Genomic DNA, 19,477 nt, shown 5'->3' on the forward strand with positions numbered 1-19,477 from the left:
CACTGAACATTAGGAAGAATTTCTTCATGGAGAGGGTGGCCAGGCAATGGGCTTCCCAGAGAAGTGGTGGAGTCCCTTGACCTGGAGGCTTTTAAGAGACATATGGATGCAACACTAAGGGACATGGTTTAGTGATGGGGCTCTGTAGGTCAGGTTGATGATTGGACTTGATGATCCTGAAGGTCTTTTCCAACCTAGATGATTCTAGGATGACACTAAGGCTTTGTTTTGATATTTCCTTGCATTCTCTCTGTTTAATAGTACATCACTCTCATATTTCATCTTTACAGGGAATACCATCTATTAAAATTTTTTTTGCAATGTGGATTTGCTGTTAACATTTTATTAAAGACAAAGGAGTACTGATTGAAGTATTTAAACACATGACACTGGTAGTATTTTAAATACCTATAGCTAATGAATTCTTTATGATCTCCAGCTATCATTCCTGTATGGCATAGTTACGAAATATTTACTGAACTGTATCTGACAATCCTGTAATGATATCTGGGATACTGTAGCACATCTACAATTGCACTAGATGCCCACTTGTAAGCAACTGAATTACTCTATTTTTTTTCAAGCAATCATCTGATCGTCCTCCTTTTAGGTAATGTGCATGGCTTATAGAGCATGCTTCATTCAAAACTTCTTCAGTTATCTTTCACATTTCTGGATAGTAGTTGTGTCTTCACTTATTTTCTTTCAGTTGATCAACTCTTCAGCTCACACTTGAGATGTCATTCCATAAAACAAACAAACAAACAAACAAACAAACAAACAAACAAACAAACAAATATGCAGGAGTTTTTTGCTAGGTACTGAGCTTTAACTTCAATAAGAAATGTCCCATGGATTACCGAGCAGGAACAGGAGATGCTGATTCAGGAGAGCATGAGTGTGGCCACTTTCCTTGCTCCGTTCCCTTTTTACTCTTACAGTGTCGAGAATGTTGGATTTATGATTCTTAAATGTATGTCCCTGCCTATTCACTTTATAATCTGTTGTCAATAAACCCACTGACATCTGTCTCCACAGCCTCCTGTGGTGATAAATTCTGGAAGCTCACTAACTACTGGGATGAAAAAGTTCTTTCTTGTGTAAGTCTCAATCCCTCATCCTTCTCTCCAAATTTAAGAATATCAGAAGTTTATTCTGTCCTTTAAAATGACAATTCCATCTGCTTTTTTCTGCTTTCGTTTTTACTTTCACTGACTTCATTCCATCTCTTCTGAGCATATTTAAGACAGGGAAAAAAAATGCTGCGCCACACAGCAGCTGGGAGAGTGAGAGGAGTGAGGAACAGCCTTGCAGGCGCCAAGGTCAGTGAAGAAGGAGGGGGAGAGGTGCTCCAGGTGCTGGAGCAGAAGTCCCCTGTGGCCTGTGGTGAGGACCATGGTGAAGCAGGATGTCCCCCTGCAGCCCATGGAGTACCACGGTGGAGCAGGGTTCCACGCTGCAGCCCATGGAGTAGACCACGGTGGAGCAGGTGGACCTGCACTGACAGAGACTGCGGCCTGTGGAAGACCCCTGCCAGAGCAGATTCCGGGCCGGACCTGCAGCCCGTGGAGAGGAGACCACGCAGGAGCAGGTGACCTAGCAGGAGCTGCTGCCCGTGGGGGACTCTGGTTGGAGCAGTTTGCTCCTGAGGGATGGACTCCGTGGTACGGACCCATATCTGGAGCAGTTCTTGAAGAGCTGCTGCCTGTGGGCAGCCCACACTGGATCAGTTCAGCAAGGACTGCATCCCGTGGGAGGGACCCCACAGCACAGGGGAAAAGAGTGACTGAGAAGGAGTGGCGGAGAAGAATTGCTATAGAATGACCATAACCCCCATTCCCCCATTCCCTTGTGCCGCTCAGGGGGAGGAGGTGGAAGAGGGTGGATGGGGGTATAGGTGCTTTTGGTTTCTTTGCTTTGTTTCTCACTTCTCTAGCTTGTTAGTAATAGGCAATAAATCTTACTATCTCCCTATGCTGAGTCTGTTTTGCCTGTCACGATAATTAGTGTGCGATCTTGTCCTTATCTCAACCCTTGAGCCCCTTTCATCGTATTTTCTCCCTGTTCCCCTTTGACAAGTGGGAGTGAGATAGCGGTTGTGGTGGAGCTCGGCGGCCACCCACCCGAGTAAAACCACCGCAACCCAAGAAACCAGCCTAGCAAAGTTTTTTGTAGTGAGCAAATGAGACACCCTCTTTTGTTGTTAAGCCCTTTTCCTGGTGATGCGCACATTTTGCTACTTTTTTTTTTTTTTTTTTTTTTTTTTAACAGTTTGTGTATTGAGGCAACAAATTCAAAGAACCTTGGGATCTCTTACTTGAACTGTAAATCCAAAATACCAAACATAACTGACTGCCTCCTATAAGACAACATACTACATGACTGAAATTACACTTTTTTAGTAGGGATGTACATCAGGTTTTATTGCAAGAAAGACACAGGAAAAGATCTTTATTTTAATTTATTACCAGTGTTTACGTATTTTGCTTTATATTTTCTTAGAATAAGTGAACAAATATTGTTATTGGAGTTGTTGCTTTGTAGTTATATTTCCAGGTGCTCTCCAGAGAATTCATATACTGAGCAATTTTGCTTAAGCCTAACCTAAAGGGAAGGAATATATAGACACTTGTAAGTCTGATAGGTAAGAAAAGATGATGACTGGGGAATGATTAAGTCTGAATTTTCATTACTCTAAGTATGTGATGGTCATATAAAGATAATTTAAAGTTTACAAAGTTCTGCTATTAAAATTTCAATGAAGTTAGTCTAAAAAGATCATGCATCTTTAAGGACATCTGTTTTATGGTGTGCATGTGAGTCCCTTCCAGAGTGGTATGCTGGAAATTAAATACATTAACAATGTGTTCCAGAAGGAAAATGGGGCAAAGTCAAGAGAAATGTGGGGTTAAACCAGAAAAATACCCTTCTGCATTAATATTTTCAAATTAAGATTTGAAGTGCTGGTAGTCTGGCAAAGAAATGTAAATTTCCTATAGAATCTTTCTCCAATAATCTATTGTTTTGTGGTGAAAAGAAATATTTTATTGATTTCTGTGATTTGGAGAAGGATGACCAGTCTGCAAAAAAAAGCTATGGAAAAATATTATATCAGGCAATTATTTTTAATATTTTAAAATAAAAATGTAGTAAAAATAGTAAATTAGTAAAAAATCATGTTTACTTTTATATACATTCAGAAAATGTTCATTAAAATTAAATCTTTACAAAACATTTTTTTTTTTTCCATCTGGAAAATTCTTTACCTAGAACTTCTGATAAACAAAAATTCTGACTATATTGATCCAAATCTATGAGGATAAAACAACACCAAAATCTGATCATTAGGAATGGACTGAGTAGGAAATATTGAGTAAAAAAAAAAAAAAAAAAAAAAGAAAGAAAGAAAGAAAGAAAGAAAAAACAACTAGCAGAACTTTAAAATATTTCTAACTTGATGAAGTAATGATAAAATGAAATGGTCTCCCTTCTTAATAGAGGCTGATATTAATGATAATCATCTTAAAATCATTCTACTGGTCATTTAAAACTGTAAATTATCTCTCATTTTGTGGGCTGCAATGGTTACATATCCATGGTGAAGCATAGTTCAGTGACATCCACTGCTGGCAAATTACTGATCTTACAAACTAAGAAGATCTGATATATGAAATGCAGAACTACCAAAGTTCAGGGATAAGAGATAGGCTTGTGAACAAACTTGATTAGCAGAGACAACTTTTCTAAAAGGAAACGAACAAACAGCAATTATGCTAATGAGTAGAGACTTGGTGAATTAATATCCTTTGACAATGTGCCAGCCGGAAATGGAGGGATATGTTGCCAAATGAATTGTCCTTTCTTTCAGTGACAGGCAAATAAAAATTAAGGAGACACTCTTAGTAAAATGAAAACTGAGGATCTATAAAAGTTGTTTTGTTTTCTAAGATATTCAGACAGCTAAGTCTTTCCACTGCTGAAAGAAAAAGTCCTATACTCAAAATCAGGTAATAAAACCCTTTGGTTCAGCAGAAGGAAAATAAATAGGTCAAAATTCTACAGAATTTGAAGAATTTGCAGATAAGTAAATTAATATATAATGGACAAAAAGAACAAAAGCAGAGAAAATATATGTTGCTTATACTTTAAAATGTTCCAAAATTCCTTCTTGGTATTCAAAAATATGGGATGGATGTTGTGGAAGAGAGGTTGGTATATGAGATATGGAGCCAGAAGCAGATATGAATCCAGAATACAAATAGAGAGAACACCTGGGTTTAAACCCTGCAATGTTCTTTAAGACATATGTATTGTGTAAAATAAAAAAGAATATATTCATTTCTGGTTCTGAAACTAAAGAGTATGGACTGATATACATCCACATTGTTTTCCTTTAGTGTTAGACATAGAATTTTCTTGGGCATAGCCCCTGAATTCCATCTGTTTCTAAAGTCAGAGTATGGATTACTTGTAAAGAAAACTTCACTTTTTAATTGGGTTGTTTCCCCTTTCTCTAAAGAATTTTTATTTCAGAACATGAAACTAGTGTCCTCACTGCTGTCAGACTTCTACATGCCATTGAAGGTGAAGACAGGTGGAGAACCTTTTCGTGATCCAAGTGTGACTTATGGTAGCTTGTTACATATAGAGAAATCGCCACAGAGAATAATTTCTGAATTTTTCTGAAATGTCTGGCTTTATTTCTTCACATCACTTACTATCATTCTTTTCATCCTCACATTCCCTGTTTTCTTCTGATGGACAAAAAACAACAACAACAACAAAAAAACAGCATGGTATCATGAGGACTAATGAGATTTGGCGAGATTGGTTAAGTACAAGTGAGAGAAAAAAATATATATAAACTATTTTTTTTGTTGTTTGAAATACAGTGGTGTTAGATTTTTTTTTTTTTCTCGGTTCTCTCAGCTATTTTTTATGTACAAGTTGCAAGTTGGGATAGTAGTGGTTATCTACAAGGAATTTCAATTGGGACTCATGTTCTTGATACATTTCTGTATAGTCGCAGTTATAGAGGAGACATTACCTCACCCTTTCAAACCTTGAAGGCCTATGCTTCCATTCAATCAGATTAGAAATGCTCAACACAATTGTGGAAGGAAATTGAAACTGGAATATTTGTATTTTGACAACTTTTTGCTTTTATTATCAGAAATATATTTTAAGCATGGACCTGGGTATTGTATCACTGATGAATATATATTAGCCTGAAGCATAAAAAGACTGGGAAACTGGAAATATAAGTATGTTTGGAGAAAATTTTTTTGAACAGTTACCTGCAAATAAAAATACTTCATTACTTCAAAGTAAAAGAACGCAGCAAAAATTATATTACCACCCAGGTATGGCATCTATTTTTGTTTTGAGGGAAGCAATAACTATCTATCATAAATAAATGTTAATCAACATTTGAATATCTCCAGAGAAGGAGACTCCACAACCTCTCTGGACAACCTGTTCCAGTGCTCTGTCACCCTCACAGTAAAGATGTGCTCCCTCATATTGAGCCAGAACTTCCTGTGCTTCAGTTTGTGCCCATTGTCTCTTGTCCCATCACTGGGCACAACCTAAAAGAGACTGGCTACATCCTCTTGACACCCTTCCCTCAGACATTTACATACATTAATGAAGTCTTCCTTCAGTCTTCTCTTTTCCAGGCTAACCAGGCCCAGATCTCCCAGCCTGTGCTTATACAACAGGTGCTCAAGTCCTCTGACCACCTTAGTAGTCCTCCTCTGAACTTGCTCCACTAATTCTATGTCCCTCTTGTACTGCGGAGCCCAGAACTGGACGGTGGACCCCCTGCCCTGTCGAGCAGAGGAAGGGGACCTGGGAGATGAAGAGGAATGGAAGCAGGTACCTGCTTGATGTTGCAGGCAACCCACCTTCCTACAGGCCCTGCCTACCCAGGTGCCCACAAACAACAGGTTTGAGGCCCTGGAGCTTGAAAGACCAGTGGGTGAGGATGAGGTGAACAGTATACCCAGGATGATGCCTAAGGTGAGGAAGTCGACTCCATACCTCAGGACTGCCTCCACTAAGAAAGAAAGAAGGGTGATCGTTGTAGACGACTCCCTTCTCAGGGGAACAGAGGGCCCTATTTGTCAACCTGACCCTACCAGTAGGGAAGTCTGCTGCCTCCATGGGGCCATGGTCAGGGACATTGCCAGAAAGCTTCCTAACCTGGTTCACCCCTCTGACTACTATCCTTTTTCGATAGTACAGGCTGGCAGAGATGATATTGAAGAGAGAAGCCTGAAGGCTATCAAACGAGACGTTAGGGGACTGGAATGATTAGTAGATGGAAGGGGAGTACAGGTAATGCTTTCCTCCATCCCTACAGTAGCAGGGAAGGGTTCAGAGAGGACCTGGAAAGCCCAGAAGATAAACAGGTGGCTCAGAGGCTGGTGCCAACACAGATTTTTTATTTTTTTTTTTTGTACCACACGGCGCTTTACTTGGCACCTGGCCCGCTAACTGCAGATGGGTCCCACCAGTCTCGAAGAGGAAAACAGACACTAGCACAGGAGCTGGCAGGGCTCATTGAGAGGGCTTTAAACTAGGTAGGAAGGGGAATGGGGAGGGAATAAGGCTCGTTAGAGGTGTGCCAGCGGGAACAATATCAGGGCCAGGGGAGCAGGCAATGGCCCAACTGAAGTGCATCTACACTAATGGGCAACAAACAGAGGGAGCAGCATGGGCAAAAAACAGGAGGAGCTGGAAGCCATCATGCAGCAGGCTGGCTATGACTTGGTTGTCATCACTGAAACATGGTGGGACCACTCCCATGACTGGACTGCTGCCATAACTGGCTATAGGCTCTTCAGAAGGGACAGGCAGCACAGAAGGGGTGGTGGTGTGGCTCTCTATATTAGAGTGTTTTGATGTTGTGGAACTCGAGGCTGAGTCTGGGGTTGAGTCCCTATGGGTTAGGATTGGTGGGAAGGCCAACAAGGCAGGCATCCTGGTGGGGGTCTGTTATAGACCGCCAAACCAGGATGAGGAGAAGGATGAGGAATTCTACAGACAGCTGGCAAAAGTTGTGAAATCGTCAGCTCTTGTCCTCGTGGGGGACTTCAACTTCCCAGACATATCCTGGAAATTCATTATAGCTCAGAGGAAGCAGTCTAGGAGGTTTCTGGAGAGCGTGGAAGATAGTTTCCTGATGTAGCTGGTTAGTGATCCTACCAGGGGAGGTGCCCCACTGGACCTTCTGTTCACAAACAGAGAAGGACTGGTGGGAGATGTGGTAGCTGGGAGCTGTCTTGGGCAGAGTGACCACGAAACGGTAGTTGTCTATTCTTGGCTAAGTCAGGAAGGGGATCAGTAAAACCACTGTCTTGGACTTCTGGAGGGCTGACTTTGAGCTGTTCAGGACACTGGTTGGTAGAGTCCCTTGGGAGGCAGTTCGGAAGGGATGAGGAGTCCAGGAAGGCTGGGCACTCCTCAAGAGGGAAATCTTAATGGCTCAGGAGCAGTCTGTCCCCATGTGCCCAAAGACAACCCAGAGTGGAAGAAGACTGGCCTGGCTGAACAGAGTTATGGCTAGAGCTTAGGAAAAAAAAGAGAGTTTATGATCTTTGGAAAAGAGGGCAGGCCAATCAGAAGGATTATAGTGATGTTGTAAGGATGTGTAGGGACAAAATTAGAAAGACCAAAGCTCACCTGGAGCTCAGTCTGGCTACTGTTGTTAAAGATAACAGAAAATGTTTTTATAAATACATTAATACAAAAAGGAGGACTAAGGAGAATCTCCATCCTTGGGAGAATCTCCATCCTTGGGGGGGAAACTTAGTTACAAGAAATGTGGAAAAGGTTGAGGTGCTTAATGCCTTCTTTGCCTCAGTCTTTAGCAGCAAGATCAGTTGTTCTCTGGATACCCAGTACCCTGAGTTGGTGGAATGGGATGGGGAGCAGGATGTGGCCCTCATAATCCACGAGGAAATGGCTGGCGACCTGCTACAGCACTTAGATGTACACCAGTCAATGGGCCCGGATGGGGTCCACCTCATGGTGCTGAGAGAACTGGTGGAAGAAATGGCCAAGGTGCTTTCCATCATTTATCAGCAGTCCTGGCTGTCGGGGGAGGTCCCACTTGACTGGCGGCTAGCAAACGTGATGCCCATCTACAAGAAGGGCCAGAGGGTAGACCGGGGAAACTATAGGCTTGTTAGTTTGGGGAAACAGTTCCCAGTGCCAGGGAAACTGATGGAACTGATTATCTTGAGTGTCATCACGTGGCACTTGAAGGGCAAGCAGGCGATCAAGCCCAGTCAGCATGGGTTTATGAAAGGCAGGTCTTGCTTGATGAACCTGATCTCCTTCTATGACAGTGATGCGCTAGGTGAATGAGGGAAAGGCTGTGGATGTGGTCTACCTTGACTTCAGTAAGGCTTTTGACACTGTTTCCCACAACATTCTCCTCAAGAAACTGGCTGTGCATGGCTTGGACTGGTGTATGCTTCGTTGGGTTAGAAACTGACTGGGTAACCGGGCCCAAAGAGCTGTGGTGAAAAGAGTCAAATCCAGTTGGAGGCCACTCACTGCTGGAGTTACCTAGGGCTCAGTACTGGGGCCAGTTCTCTTTAATATCTTTATCGATGAGCTGGATGAGGGGATCAAGTGCACCCTCAGTACATTTGCAGACGACACCAAGTTAGGTGTGTGTGACAATCTGCTCAAGCGTAGGAAGGCTCTGAAGGAAGAGCCGGATAGGCTGGACCAATGGGCTGAGGCCAACGGTATGAAGTTCAACAAGGCCAAGTGCCGGGTCCTGCACCTGGGGCACAACAACCCTAAGCAGCGCTACAGGCTGGGAGATGAATGCTTGGAAAGCTGCCTGGCAGAGAAGGACCTGGGAGTATTGGTTGATAGTCAGCTGAATATGAGCCAGCAGTGTGCTCAGGTGGCCAAGAAGGCCAACAGCACCCTGGCTTGTATAAGAAACAGTGTGGCCAGCAGTGCTAGAAAAGTGATTGTCCCCCTGTACTCGGCTCTGGTGAGGCCACACCTTAAGTACTGTGTTCAGTTTTGGGCCCCTCGCTACAAGAAGGACATGGAGGTGTTCAAGCATGTCCAGAGAAGGGCAATGAAGCTGGTGAAGGGTCTGGAGAACAAGTCTTACACGGAGTGGCTGAGGGAGCTGGGATTGTTTAGCTTGGAGAAGAGGAGGCTCAGGGGTGACCTTATCGCTCTTTATAGGTACCTTAAAGGAGGCTGTAGAGAGGTGGGGATTGGTCTATTCTCCCACGTGCCTGGTGACAGGACAAGGGGGAACAGGTTAAAGTTGCATCAGGTGAGGTTTAGGTTGTATATTAGGAAAAACTGTACTGAAAGGATTGATAGACATTGGAATGAGCTGCCCAGGGAAGTGGTTGAGTCACCATCCCAGGAGGTCTTTAAAAGATGTTTAGATTGAGAGCTTAGTGATATGGTTTAGTGGAGAACTTGTTAGTGTTAGGTCAGAGGTTGAACTCGGTGATCTTGGAGGTCTCTTCCAACCTGGATGATTCTGATTCTCTGAAAATGCTTCAGGTGTGGCCTCACCAGGGCTGAGTAGAGTGGGAGGATCACCTCTCTTGACCTGCTGCCAACACTCTTCCAAATGTACCCCAAGATACAGTTAGTCTTTTTGGCTCCAAGGGCACATTGCTGACTCATGGTCACCCTGATGCCCACGAGGACTCCCCGGTCCCTCTCTGAAGAGCTGTTCTTCAGCAGGTCAGCCCCCAACCTGTACTGGTCCCGAGGTGCAGGACCCTGTACTTGCCCTTGTTGAACTTCACAAGGTTCCTTTCAGCCCAACCCTCCAGCCTGTCAAGGTCCCTCTGAATGGCAGCACAGCCCTCTGGGGTATCAGCCACTCCTCCCAGCTTTGTGTTGCCAGCCAATTTGCTGAGGGTGCACTCCGTTCCACCGTCCAGGTCATTGATGAGTAAGTCGAACAACACTGGGCACAGTACTGATGCCTGTAGATCACCGCTAGTTACATGCCTCCAACTAGACTCCTTACCACTAAGCACAACCCTCTGAACTCTGTCATCCAGCCAACTGTCAATCCACCTCACTATTCACTCATCTAGGCTGCACTTCCTGACCTTGTCTATGTGGTTGTTATGGGAGACAGTGTCAAAAGCCTTGCTGAAGTCAATGTAGACCACACCCACCATTCTCCCCTCGTCTAACCAACTAGTCATCCCATCATAGAATGTCAGAGTGGTTAAACATGACTTCCCCTTGGTGAATCCATGCTGACTCTTTCTCATCACCTTCTTATCCTCCACATGCTTGGAGACGACCTCCAGGATGAGCTGTTCCATCACCTTTCCAAGGATGGAAGTGAGTTTGACTGGCCTGTAGTTGCCTGGGTCCTCCTTCTTGTCCTTTTTGAAGACTGGCATGACATTGACTTTCTTCCAGTCCTCTCAGGTTGCCCCAGAGAAGCAATATAACAATAGACAAAATGCTTCTGTAGACTCAGAAAAACTGTGGGAAGTAAGGTCCCATAGGAAGGAAGTTTAAGGAATAAAATTTTCTAAAGAACTGGTGATTCTGTAACAAAGCTATATTAAGGAAACAAAGTGGAAGAATCATTGTGAAGAATGACTGGAAGTGAAATGAGATCAAATGGAGCAAAGTATAGACTATAACATGACCTTAAACTCAAAAAGTTCACAGAAAGTGGATAGTAGGCTAAATTACTAAAGTTACGCCTAAAAGAATAGAATTGTTTAATTAAGTAATAAAAGGCTAAAAATTACTAATTGAACAAATAGCAGCAAGATCAGAAAAGTTTAAACACAAACTGAAGTACCTCAAACAAGAACATTACAAGGGAAAAAAAAAAAAAAAAAATCTGTTAATGTGTTAGAAAAAGAATACCAACAAAATAGGTAGTTCATTACAGCATAAAAAAGCAAAGCTGTTGTTTATTATGTGGAAAGTGTGAAATGTAGAATGAGTTCACACTTGTCTTGTGATTACTTTTGATTGTGATCACATAGCTAAAACAATGGGGGATCTGAACTATATGTACAAAAATGTGTTAAGAGAATTTTTGGGTAAATTTAAAGTTCACAGATCAGAACCTGATTAATTCACTATATGTTACCCTACAGAAGTAAATAATATAATTACAACTATCAATGAGAATTCAAAAAGAAAGAGGGTTAAAACCAGTGCTGATTTTAGAAAAGAAATCAAGTACAGCTAATAAGAACCAGAGTAACGCTGAGCAAATAATGTCAAACTTAATTTACCTTCATAAAAAATACAATGGGATTTGGGGGCAACTAAGAAGAAACATGTAGCTTCTATTTTGAGAATATCAGAATTCTGACAGTGTTTCCAGTGCATGATGTAAAATACAGAATTTACAGAAGCACTTTAGATGAAACTGTTCTAAAAAGGGGTAAAACTGGGTAAATACTCAGAGTAGTTATCTCTGAGATGTTGCAGAGATATTTCTAATAGAAAGGATCAGAGGTTATAATAATTTTCAGTGCTAGCAGTACCATTCTGATGTGAAGAACCAAACATTCTGCTGACTTATACACATATAAATAAAAATGTCATTTTAAAATACACACTATTTGAAGACTGTAAAATTCTTTGAGAAATCTGAAGGGCAGCAATTTGAAAATGTTTGCAGAAAATCAGAATGAATTATCAATGAAAGCTTAAGAAATAAAAAATCAAAATAAGATTATATTTAAAGTTTTAAAATACATAAAAAGGCTGTAAAAATAAGATGAATTAATTATCTTCAATGTTCAAAGAAGATATAAGTTACTGATAAACTCAATCACTCCAAGAGATATTTAGTTGACAATTAAGTAAAACTTCCTAATTAAAATTATATATAATGAACAGATTAGATTGACCATGGATGTTGCAAAGTCTCCTGCAGGAGACATATACTTGCATAATAAAAAAGAATGAATAAATATCTCTCAGGAATAGTTCAGATATAGTTGATAGCAAATTTACAAACTATGATTCATCCCAGATATCAGAAATTTTCATGTATTGTTCTCCATTCTTTGTTTTTGCAAAGCAGATATTCTTATTGTCTCATCTCACCTCAAGTAATTGGGTGAAACAAGATTTGCTGAAGCAATGTTACAGAGATGAATTGCAAGTTGGTAAACTTCTCGGACACATCAAGATGAAAACTGTTACATAAGGGCAAAATATTATATTGTATTACTAACTCCATGTATCACAGATATTTGGGGATGAAAGCAAACTGTAAACAAGGTCATCAGACTGATAATCTTTACAGACCTTTCTCCGCTCTGTCAACTGTATTTAGAATTTGTTCAGTGTGTGCATTTGTAACTCCTGAGTTTTAAGAAAAGTTCAAAATAATCTGCTGCTGCTCCACAGTAGGTGTTTGTTGTACTGCAATGTATCTTAAATATTATTGAAGAAAAAGACAAAGGTTTGTCTATTTGAGTGTCAGATTTTCTAGAGAAGATAAGGAGCTTCCAGAAATGAATTAAAACAAAACAGAAAATCAAAGATAATTTCAGTGAGAATAAACATGTATTCAGTTTTTTTTTTTTTTTTTTGTTTTGTTTTTTTAATAATTTCTGAGATGTTCTACACTGAGAAAATAGTATTTATTCACCAGAAGCTTGTTGGTTAATACAGAATTGTGGATAATATTGAAACAAATCTTAGTGATGGATATTCTAATGGAAGATATTTTCCTATATATTCCTTCTACACAATTCTTTAGAAAGAAAGACTGAATTTAAATTATTCAATTAGAAGTGGTACTCATTTGCAATGCTTTTGTTTTCAAATTGGCCATTCAATAGTACGAATCAAATATAAACAGTAGCAGATGGAGGAAGAAGCTATGACCTCTAAGAAGAAAGCAATGTAGTAAAAGGATAATAGAAATAAGATGTTTTTCATGCAATGTCTTCATAGCTACAAACCAAAATTTACAGACATTATGATTCTTTAGTAACAGCTCTGCAGATGACACTTTTTATCAGAAGAAAAATTCTTCTAGTTGAATTTTGAAGCAATAGTAAACAGTACAAAATCAGTCAGCTACTCAGAATTTTATCCTCTCTATATTTGATTCCATGAAAGTTACCATTCCACTAAAAGCTGCATTTTATATGGCAATAAAATATTTGGATTTATAATGAGATGCCTTAATCTCTTTCTTTTTCCTAAAGTATGCGAATGATTTTTTTTTTTTTTTTCAATTTCTGTTAAGTGACAGAAAAAGTGACAGCTCATAACTGCATACCAATTTAGGATAACAATCTTTCCAGTGTATTTTACAGGCTTACTATCAATATGTTAATAATAACTGGAGTTCTGGCAGTGCATCATACAATTTTTAGGAAAAGTCACAGTTTCCTGTAGCTCTTTTTATAAACCTGTGAAGAAAAAAAGAAAAGATCATTCTTTTTCAAGAATTACAAGATAACATGTCTCCAGACTTATTTGTTTAAATCTCTTAGTGGTCATTTTTTTTAAAGTTGTTGGAAAACATAAAATAATTGCTGAAATGGTCAGGGTGATGCACTGAATATGGTTTCTGGTACGCAGTCTGATATTTTGTCATGGCTTGTTTATGGAAGAATATGCTGTTAATCTCAGGGTAAATGTTTAGTGATTCTGACGTAACAATGCATTTATTTTTTCTTTATGAAAAAAAAAAAAAATAAATACCCCCCCTCCCCAGTTTTCACCCTAGCAGATGATTCCCCACCCCCACCCCTCACACCCGACTGGTTCATTTTCTACCAAGCATTTCCATTCTTGCCAGAACCCTTTGTGACTGTTTGTGATTTTTGCTTTACCACATAAACTGGTTTCAAGACTGTTCCACACAAGCCATTTAATTGTATGATGACTTCCTTTGTGAATCTTCAAACACTAGTTTCAAAGATAGGAAAACAGTTGTGGCAGATTTTTGTGTTCAATAAATTTTATTTTTTTATGTTTTTTGTAATGTCTATGGTTTTTATATATACTTGGTATAAACCTGTTTCATGATTATCTACTTTATTCTTATGTACACACCTAGAAAAGCCATTCATTGCCTTATAAACTTATTAATAATAACGAGTTTTCAGAATTTGGGGTAACTAAGTGTAACCTAAAGGCCAAGAGCAGTACATAGGTTTTGGGTCCTATTACACAAACTCTCTCTGTACTACTTACAGGCTTATAAAACCACATTTCTCTTAGAGAGAGCTCTTGCCCAGAAAAACGGGTGTTGAGATATATAGTCTCTGGCATAGTATATTTTATTTAGAAATTTTATAAAGTATAGTATTCTGTCTCATGACACAATGATGAAGTTATCTTTCAATAATTGCTAAAATAGTTGCTTCTTTACTATATTGATACTGCCAAAATCTTACCTTCCAATTATATAAGTATTTCATATTTAGATTTAGATTTTTGCTTGGAGATTTTATGCAGATGTCTTGTAATTAAGCTTTTGTTAGCATGCAGAATTTTCAACCTCTAAATATTGCACAATTGTCCTAGGATGTTTCTTCAGCCTTAAAGTGTGTATTATCTCACACACAAACTGAATATCAGGGAATCTGCCTATATTCTTGTACAGGTGTCTTAGACTCCCTAGAACCTTTCAAATGATGATATTTAGGGAACTGAATCCCATTATTAACCAGCATAGTCAATGGAGATGAGAAAATAATTCACCTTAGTATGAAATATCTTTGGTTCAATGCTGGTGTCCATAGAGCTACACTCTACAGTATCCAGGATAAGATTGTCAGATATGACACAAAACTGGTGGGAGATGTTATTTTATGCCAGCAGGTGGAGAGTTGGCAGGATACCTTAGGCACCTCAGATTTTTATGTTTGGACATTAACTCACTATACATGGGAACTGAATTGAGTGTCTAAAGACTGAATTGTGCTCTAAACTCAGTGAAGTGTATTGCTTAGATATCCTTTGGTTTTGGTAGACACTAAACATGCTCACATGTAAGCACCCCAACTTAGGTGTGTTTAGCTTCCACTGGATATTTAACCTTTCTGCTGACATCTCCATTTAGTACATCAACAGAACATAGAATCTCTCAGCTTACAACTTAGCAAACATTTTTTGTATGCCCTTAAAAGCAGATGTTTAAGAGAAGCTACAAAAGGGCTTATATAGGATAAACAAACAAACAAACAAACAAACAAATATTTTCCCATTATTAACTCCACTTATATTACTTGATCTTTCAATGTAGAAGTGAAGAGTCGATCTCTTTACTGTTTGGTACTGTTTTGAAAGTACATGATGTGTGATGAGAAAACCTCTAAACTTTCAGGACTCTTCCATGAATGGAGAAATATTTTCCTATCCAGTTCTTTTAGAGAGATTAGCTCTCATTTTCTTATGATGTATTATAACAGATCTGTGACGTCTTGTTTTTTTTCTTTAGGTCCTCAGTGAGAAGAATGGCGGCTTCATAATCTCCCCAGAGAGAAGAACAGGAGCGTATTGAAAAAAAAGAAAAATCTAGAAGGCAGAAGAGAATATGTACCAAAAATTCTAATTTATATACAAGTGCATATTTATTTATATATCCTCACTGAAATAAAAGATCAGTAGATGTAAATTTTTGTGATCTGTTTTTCTCCCTACCCACCTTTTCTCTTTTCAGGACTGCAAAGTAGAATTGCATTAGTTTCTGTATACTTATTCTGACCTAATCCAACAGAGCCCATGTCTCCAGGCTCAAACTGAGAACCTTTGCTGGCTTTGTTGGAGCTTTGACTTCCCTGTTGGTCAGGCTCATGTCTGTGGAAGCATAAGGTACTGCTGAACAGTACATCTGAGTTTCATTGGTGGTAAACCTGTTGCACCATCAGAAAGGGGGAAATGTATTTGTATGCACCTGCCTAGACCTAGTAGGAGAATAGGATAAGGTGTCTCACATTTTTTTTTTTTATTTATTTTTTAAAAAAAGAATGTAGAGTTAAAAAGAGTAAGACCCTTCTTCCTTCTCAGTTACACAATTAGTTGACTGCTGGAACTGTCTCTGTTGCTGGTATTGATCAGTGACAGTTAGAGACATTCTTTACAATCACTTATCCTGTGAGGCCTAATTAACAAAGGCTGGCTTGCTGAATTAGATAAAACTCAATGCCCACTGAAATTAGTGTGAAGCTGTCTAAGTGTCCTTCAACTATTAAGGAAAAATCAAGTTTAAGTAGAAGAAATGAGGGAAGTCCTGTTAAGGACTAAAACAAATGTGACTGGAAAAGTGGATTAAGCCAATACTTTGGCAAGGACAATGCACACAAGCATATGGGGGGACACAAAGGGACTTAAAAAAAGCTCTTTTTTTTTTTTTTTTTTTTTTTTTTTAATAATAATACATATACAGGTTACTACCAAAAGAATCATTTCAGTCAACATAGCCAACATGGTTTCTCTAAGGGTAGTTTGTGCCTGACAAATCGATGGCCATCTATGATGGGGTTACAGCACTGGTGGACAGGGGAAGAGAAAATGTGTCCTGTGTCATACCCAGATTTATAAATGAGCTCTCAAAGGAGCCTAACCAGACCAACCAATCAAAGCCAACAAAACCTTCAGCTAGATACTTAAGAAACTCTCTTAACAACAGTGAAACTGTGCTTAACATTACAATACAGGATATCAAATTATTAATGCAGAAGGAACACCTGCAAAATTCAGTGGAGTTTGTTAGAGTTATATAGCCATGTTCTACCTGAGTTTTTTATTATCTTTAATGAGGTAACTCACCAATTCTGTGAGCTATTCAGCACTTTATGTTTTCTTAGATAACATGCTTACTGTTTATCTCACCTCACCATGTCATAACCTCCTCATATGTGGATTGTATATTTTTTCAGATAATTTGTTTTTCCGTGAATGAGATCAGGGTATTTTTTTTTTCTTAGATTCAAATTTACTTTTTATTTATTTATTTACTTAATGGGTTCTTTCATGTGTTTTTCTTCAAGTGCAGTATAACTTCAGTACACATTTGGCAAATATATGTTCTTCTTTATTCCTACGTTTCTCAGGATCCCTGGAAATTTATGTCACATAACTTTAAGCACCTAAAATACTCTTCTAACTACTTATTAATATTTAGCTTTTCTCTATTTATGGTACTGTTAAAGATAGTTATTACAAATTTTCACTCAAATTTACTACATTTTCATCAGTCTACAACACCTGGTCAGATCTGGAATTCCTGAGATTATGAAGCTGCTCTTCCCTTGAGTGCTGAGACTCCTTAGATGTAGAGCATAGATCTGGAAAAGTATCTTCCAGAGCCATATGTCCTGAATTTCATCTGGTTGTTTATCCTGTTTTCAGGGACAAATCCACAGTTGTATCTTATAAAAGGAAGGGAAACACACATTTATATTTATGTGCAAATCAGTAAGATTCTTTATAGAAGTAACATTTAGATTACTGTAAATACTCAATTCTGAAATAGAGAGACCTATAAGATAAGGTTGAAGGAAATCGTGCTACAGGAATGCTCTGGCTTTGGAGCAGACTTTGAATAACCAGTAAGAGTAGCTGAAGTTTCTATTGTACCCAACTCCAGGGAAGACTGTTTGGCAGAATGCCAAACCTCTTGCTTTCAGAAGATAGCATTTTTGAGATATACACTGGGTAGACCCTAAGACTGTCAGCTCCAGTCTAGACTTTCCTTTTCCCTTTGATTTTGGTGACAGTTAATCAAATCTGAAATGTTTCAAATGATGCTTCATCTGCCAATTTACTGTAATTGCTTGCTATCAGTAAGAAACTTTGAGAGAGAAAGAATGTCTCCTCATTTTCAGGATACAATAAATTAAAAGTAATGCAACTTGGAAATAGAAATCTGTCATAATTAGCCACTATCAATACCTTTTTTATCTTGTCTGTAATAATTGTGCATTCATGTGCAAAATTCTCAAAGCTTAATTTGGAGGAAAATATCTGTTTTTTGACAGGATAACGGAAATTGAAGAGCTGAAAGTTTCAGTTGCTTTACTCTTCCCATCTCTTTTTGAGAGAAACATCTCAGCATTGGTGACAGGATCAGTTTTGAACTTAATGGACGGTCTATGAACTACATGAATAATTCCATTTTACTGTTCATCAGGTTAATAAAATAAAATATATGGTTTTGTATTTTAATTTCCACCTGATGATGAACATTCTGCAATTCTCTGAACATTCAAGCATATGTTAGTCTTTTAAACACTCTGAAAAAATCATCTACTCTGTTTGGTAAGTATAGGAATAATATAGATGCAAGCTATCAAATGACAGCTATTTACACATCCTCTTCTCTTATACTGTCATTTGTCAGAATCAGGCTTTTGTTATATGTAGAGAGGTTTAGATCAATAGCTAGAGATAAGCTTGTGTTGCATTGATCTGTTAATCAGATTATGGATGAAGAGTACAAGGAGTTATGGCTGACATAAACCAATCTTTAATTACCTACTGGATTTAACACCTTGCAGTCAATTCTATGATCACAAGAAAATATCAGAAGTTCTTAATTATTGTTATTGTATGTTCAGTGACAAAAACAATACAGTCTGTAGAGCTTAAACTAGAACCATTGGCACGAGAATATATAATTTTATCATTTAATCATCTTTTAGTAGACAATTAGTAAGTCAAAAATGTGCACAAAGAAAATTTGTGAATTAGTTTTATATTTGTAAAAGTACATGGCTAAAAAACATATAAAGAAAGAAAATCAAGAAATCAGCAAGGGAAGAGTCTTATGTCTTATGGCAAACATGTTAGATAAAGATAAAACAGGATTATTCATTCACCTCATTTCATTTATTAACCGACCTGTACTCATTATCAACTCACAGCAGTTGAATAGAATATATAACCTAGAATGAAAAATGTGTTTCTTTTTTTTTTTTCTAATATTTCTCTTTTCATTGACATGTTTCTTACTGTGTGCTGCTCCCCTCTCCCCCAAATAGATATTATCTGAATTGAATTAACACCTCATATTTTCCAGAAACATATATATATATATATTTGTACTTTCAAATATTGGGTTACTTTTGTACGGCCTTGTTATTATCATGATGTATGAGCATATAGGAGTAGATAATGAGTTGTCTTAGATGATTCTGGTCCCACTCCCTATGCCATACATATAAGTACAAACTATTTAGAAAAGGGACTGCATCTTCAATCAGGTTAGAAAACAAACAAACAAACAAAACCACAAAAAATGATAATAATTGCTTGATACAAAGCAAAGCAAAGCAAAGCAAAGAAAGGAAAAGCAAAGCAAAGCAAAGCAAAGCAAAGCAAAGCAAAGCAAGGAAAAGAAAGGAAAAGAAAAGAAGAAAAGAAAAGAAAAGAAAAGAAAAGAAAAGAAAAGAAAAGAAAAGAAAAAAAGAAAAGAAAAGAAAAGAAAAGAAAAGAAAAGAAAAGAAAAGAA

The sequence above is a fragment of the Oxyura jamaicensis genome, chromosome 1, assembly GCF_011077185.1.
Source record: "Oxyura jamaicensis isolate SHBP4307 breed ruddy duck chromosome 1, BPBGC_Ojam_1.0, whole genome shotgun sequence".
In the NCBI taxonomy this organism is placed as follows: Eukaryota; Metazoa; Chordata; class Aves; order Anseriformes; family Anatidae; genus Oxyura; species Oxyura jamaicensis.